Raw genomic sequence first — 6,000 nt, 5'->3', positions numbered from 1 at the left:
TGAGCTGCTGGTAGTGTCTCTGCTCAGGGGCCTGGGCTGCACTTCTGCCTGGAAAGGGCACTTTGAAGTGCTGACCACTGCCAAGAAGCTGCTGTTGCCAAAGCTGAATATCAATGTAAGGAAATAACTAAAAACCCCATTGTAAAAGCGCTGGACCTGTGCTGCCCTGAATATTCTGCAAACTGTTGTGAAAAGCAGGGGCAAGACATTGAACTGGTGTGAATGACCCCTCACAGAGGGCACAGCCATTAAGAGGTGGATTAGTCCTCTCTGCTGCCAAGACTGTAAAAGTCCAGCTCTCTAGGCAACTTCTGTTCTGACCTGCTTTTAGGGAAGCTGTGGCTTCAGTAGGTGTGCACACTGTTGCTCACATAAATGGCAGCCTGGAATTAGCATGACTGCTTGCCTGGCAGTCCAAAGTGAGATGAGGTGATGCAGTGTGCAGCCCAGTTTCCATCCCCCGAGTTTTCAGTGGAGGAGGGTATGTGTTGCTGTTTGCCACATGTTGTCTTGGATCTCACCATTAGGTTTACTGATATTTGACGCACAGCAGTGGTCTTGATTTGTGCATGAATGCACAGGAATGTAACTCCAGAAATCATTTACTAGATGAATGTAGCACTTCCCCTTACCTTTAAAGGAGCAGTGTCAAAAAGCTATTCTCCTCAAAGTTTGACCAGCTCTGATAAGATAGGAGAAAAGTTTCCATGACTTTGCCTTCTAGATTTTATCTACCTTTCATCACTGAAATACTTTAAAGAATACTTGGTACTCCAGAGCTCCCAGACCTTTTTACTTATGAACTGGGTAAAGAGACGGCTGCAATTTAACTTGAACCAACAGCCTTATGTAATTGAATGATCAAGCTTAGTCTCCACAAAGAGCTTTATTTGGACTTGACAACTTTCTGACCTGTCTGAGTTATTAATATAATTGTTTTCTTAATGATTATGCACATACAGCAATTGGGGCCTGGAACTATACTGGGGAATTATGCTAAAACTCAAAATTGTCACCAAAGGTCCATTCAGACATCTTCACTGGAGGTGATGAGCAGGTTCACAAGGCAGCTCATGAGAGGGAGAGGTGACTTGGATGAGTTCACAGGATACTTGTCTTACATGCCAGGGCAGGCAGAAAACATTCCACAGCACCCTGATAGCAAACTTGAGACCCATAGTGAAAGACAAAAGCAGCAACTGTAGCATGAAAGGTGGAGATAAAAAGCTTTGGCAAATTCTTGCTGGCACAAGGAATTTGTTAAATGAACTCCCAAAGTTAGAATCTGTTGACATGATGGCAGAATCAGGAAATCAATGACCCCAGTTTTCATTTTCCTGTTATCCATCTCTCTGGAGGAGTTCCTCCCCCATCACAGATTTTGGCATCATAGCAGGAGATAGATAGGACCTGAGGTACATTTTGAAGAAATAGACTTTAAAAATAGAGGTCCATGTGATGGCTAAAAATCAAATGAGCTGAACAGCATGCCAGGTCCAACACCATTATATGTTTCAGCTCATGACTACCAGTGGAAGTCTTCAGCTTTCAAATGGACCTCCTGACAGCACAGCCCTGCGCAGACAGTAAGCAAGCTGACATATCACTTTATTTTTGCCAGCTGGAGGCAAGCTTCATCTGGGATCTGTCAGTTCTTGTACAGACACTTGTAACCTCTCACTGTTTCAGACCATCCTGAAAAAATACAAGGAGTCCCTGTTTCTGATGCATGGTGTGCAGTTCTTCCTGGATGTTTTGGTATTTTGTGGATGCAGAGCACTCCTGAGGATTCAAAAAAAATGCAACAACCCCCAAAGCATTTCCGGGGTTTGGGCAGTTTTCTAGTCTCCATCCAGCAGTGGCGTTGAGCAGCCTACTCTGTGGCACTGCTGGTGTGTCCCAGCTCTTCTGTGCAGTCCCTGAAGTCCCTCCCTGCAGCTGCAGCTGTGCCTGCAGAGCTGTGAGCCTCACTGACACCTCTGTGGCTGCTCCCTCTTACACGGGACCATCCTGCTCAACCTACTCGTGGGGTCACAGCAGTCGGGTGCAGGGGTCTTGGGCAGGGGCTGAGTTCCTGCAGCATCATGGAGAGCAAAGATGGAAACTGTTTGGAAGCAAACTGCTGAAGTTAAACAGAAGATTAAATAAGCTCCAGCTTTGCAGCCACAAACACTGCATGGTAAATGCTTTTCCTTACCGGGCAGTAGGAATGATTATCAGAGAAGGGAGGCTTAGCTGGCCTTTCTAGAAAGATTGCTTCTGTCAGTGAAACACTCCTGAGTGCTCGACAGCAGCTGGTGCCACAGGATCAGTGCCCTGGTAATGGTGACTCTCTTGGGAGCAGGATCCCAGCAACCATTAATCCATTGGTGGGTGTATTTTGATGATTTCTACATTGGAAAGTAACAGAGATAAGCAATGAACCAAAATGAGCAGAAATAACAGACATTCTGACTTTGCCCTTTTTCCTCAAACTGTGTCTGTCTATGACTCTGTTTCCAAGCTGAATAATTTCTGTCCACAGCATCCCTGTTGCACGTAAGCTGTGGAACCACCAGCACCTGGTGCTGCAGGATGTTTGTGGGGCTGCAATGATGCTCATGGATGACCTGCATCCTGCACTGGAAGCAACAATCCCCACACTTCGCTTGCCTCCTCTAAAAGAGTAGTGAGAAAGAACATCGTGCCTTTTGTTCATTAGTTTTTGCAGTTCCCCAGATCTTGTCAGTAATGAGCAGAATCCAACCAGTCAGCAATTAAAAAAAAAAAAAAAGACAAAAAAGAAAAAAAAAAGAAGCCCACTGCTAAACCCCCTGAAATCTCCCCAAAACCCTAAAAATATTATAATTAGAAAAGAATTTTTTTTCCATTTTATTGTTATCGTTACCATTTTTTTACCTACTGTGATTATTTTTTGTCTGACAGCTTCCATTAAAGCACAGCAATTTGTTTGGTGCTCAGTGCCCTGTACTGCCTCAAAAATTAGATGCATTCAGCACCTTAACCTGCTCTTAATTCAGTTTCCATGGTACTACTCCCTTTGTTCCCCACAATGTGCTGGGGTTTTAGCATTTTGCTCTCTGATTACTTATTTATTTATGAACAGATTTTCTTCTGTCAGCTGCAGCCTATATCCTAGGCTGTAGCAGGCCTTGGGGACAACTGGGATTTCTGAAAACTGAGCTGAACAACCACTGCTGCAAAGTCACAGAGGACTGGTTTTATTTTCTTTAACTTTCCACAGATTACAAGTTTTGTTCTTCCTAATTTAATTCAGGGTTGAAGTTTGTTACAAAAAACAGCCTCTCTGAAATGTTTTGGAGCCTGTTGATTCAGTATTATTCTCCCAATGTTAAAAGCTGGCAGCATGATGTTACAGCAAAAATGGGTTCTATCCAGAATACTGAGAAATCTCCAACCTACGAGGCAAGCACTATCAACTTCATTTTTGTAAAAATGTTCTTGCTGACAGCTCCTTTCCTTCCCTTTTCCCTTCTCTTCCCTTCTCTCTTTCCTTCCCTTTTCCTTTCCTTTCCCCCTTTTCTCTTCCCTCTTCCCTTCCCTTCTTTCATACCCAAGACGTGATTGTTCATTTCTCTTGCTGCTGAGCTGCAAACAAAGGGAAGGATGTAGTTCGTGCCCACTTCCTTTCTTCACTGTTTATTAAGTCTAGAAACACTTGTTTGTTTGAGGTTTTATGATAGCTTTCTGAATGTTCTGGCATGTTCTGTTTCAAGCTGTGTGTCTATCAGCAATGGTAAGAAGGCTTTTTCTGGTTTGATTTTGTTTTTCCACAGAGCTCTTGTCAGGGAACAGAAATTAGTACAGATGTTCCACACAGGGAGAAGTCAGAAATGTGTGGCAGGAAACCTGCCTTTCCTGTTGTTTTGCAGGTGCTTATTGAGCAGTGAACAACTTAGTCCTTCTGCCATCAAGCTGAAATACCTTGTCCCCTTGGTTATTAATTATTTTTTTTGTAATTTAGGTTTTACCACTCATAGTAGGCTCTCTTTTTAGTGAGCAATACGGAGTGGCTACCTTGTTTGCAAAAAACTTCATCATGGTTAGTTTAATTTTTGAACACTTGGAAAACACAAACTTTTTAAAAATGAAAATGCTTAATTTAAACCTCACTGAAAACATAAGGAGTCACAGAAACATATTCAGTTCAGCATGTCAAGCACTCAATCAACACCAGATTTTACTGGTATAACCTTCCCAAATATTAATACCAAATAGTAGCTCTGATGAGAGTGTGCATTGCCCTTATTCATGTAATCAAAAAGGACTTTTTCCCCAGGGGCCCCTTCTCCTTTCAGTGCACTGATTAGTCTGGAGATGACCCAACCTGAGATGACTTATCAAGACCTGTTGATTATGCCCTAATCACTCCATTTAACTGGTGTAAAAGATGGTTAAAATATTGTCAGCTGAGCTTCTCCCCAGATTACCCCACTCCCAAACTCATCTAGAATGGAAACAACACCCTATTAACAATTCTTGTTCATATTCTTGCCTACCAGAAGGCATCAGCACTGTAGTGCAACTGCTACCATGCGCTTTATTTTTCTAACAAGCAGTGCTTTGAGAGATTACAGTACCTTAAAGAGTGGAAACTGGCTCTGTGTCAGGCTGTCTGCTAAGCTTTAATTCACCTTTCTGATATATTTGAGATGATGATACTTCAAACAAACAAAAAGGGAAAACAAAAACCCCAACAATAAAAGGAATTAAAGTGTTTGCTTTCATTGTTCCAAGACTTTGCACCAGTGGAAAACTTAATGAGGAAGCATTCAGCTTCCAGACAGAGATCATGTAACTCAGACCTGCCAATTTTAAGTGATAACACTGCATTTCTCATTACCTGGCAGAAGCATGGCTGCAGCTATTCATGGGCACCCTTGCCAAGTCCATCACCTGTACAACCCTTAAATGTGTAGTTTTTCATGCAGTGTGAAAAGTGTGCTACTTTTATGCCTGCTGTTCTCCAAATCAGGAAAGGTAGTGTTAGGGCTTCTTGGGCAGCACCAGCAGTGCTAAGTAAAAGCACTCACCTTGGCTGTTCAAAACATGCTGACAAATTTATACTTCTGGTTATTAATGATGGTCTTCTCCAGAATGCACTCCTTACATTTGTATGTTGTCTGCAGATGTGCAAGTGTATGGTGCTGAGTTACCCAGCTGGTGTGTCATTCCAGAATGAGGCATGTTTCTGCTCTGCACCTACACACCAGGAGGACAAAGGAGGAGACTACTGAGACCAACCTTTCTGCTGCCATTTTGCACAGGGGTAGAATGACAAAAGAAGTTAGGAAGGATTTTGTTGCCTGCTACCTCTGCAACAGACACCATTTATCCTAAAGACAAACTGACATTTCCTCTGCCCAGACCTTTGTATTTTCTGCTGAATGATTCTTCCACAAGGAAAGCTTGTTCCAAGTGAAATAGTCTTTCCACCTGGATTCTATTGAGGTATCAAGTAAAACACAAAGACTCTTCTGAACATCCTGTGAAACAAACTTTATTGCAAAATTAATATCACAACATAGAAATTTTACATTCCACATAGCTCAGCTCTTGAAAGAAATGTACAAACCATATATCATTTGCAGAAGTAACAACGTGAGCTACAAGCTGAGGGCAAGACTGGCCAACTAGTTAAGAGGTGCTCAGCTTCTAAAATATGAGTGAAGAGTCCTTCCTTCAGTACTCATGTTATCCTGAGTATAGTTTCAGTTCAAGGACCACAGCATTACTTTTACTTACTGTACACCTGTAGGGTTTTTTTGTTTACCTGAGGTTTCTGTTATTTAGGCCATAAAGGATAAGCATCTTGCAAATGGTGAAGCTGGATTATTTGGTTTATAGATAACAGTATTCTGACCTTCCTTCCCGAGGGGCTGTTAAAAACAACAGATAAGGGGATATGCTCTTCTAGGCAAAGATCTCATAGCTTCAAAGCTTTGGGAAATATATAATATTTTCAACTTAGAACTGTTT

Source organism: Calypte anna, chromosome Z (genome assembly GCF_003957555.1).
Source record: "Calypte anna isolate BGI_N300 chromosome Z, bCalAnn1_v1.p, whole genome shotgun sequence".
Taxonomy (NCBI): Eukaryota; Metazoa; Chordata; class Aves; order Apodiformes; family Trochilidae; genus Calypte; species Calypte anna.
Note: the sequence above shows the minus strand (reverse complement) of the source record.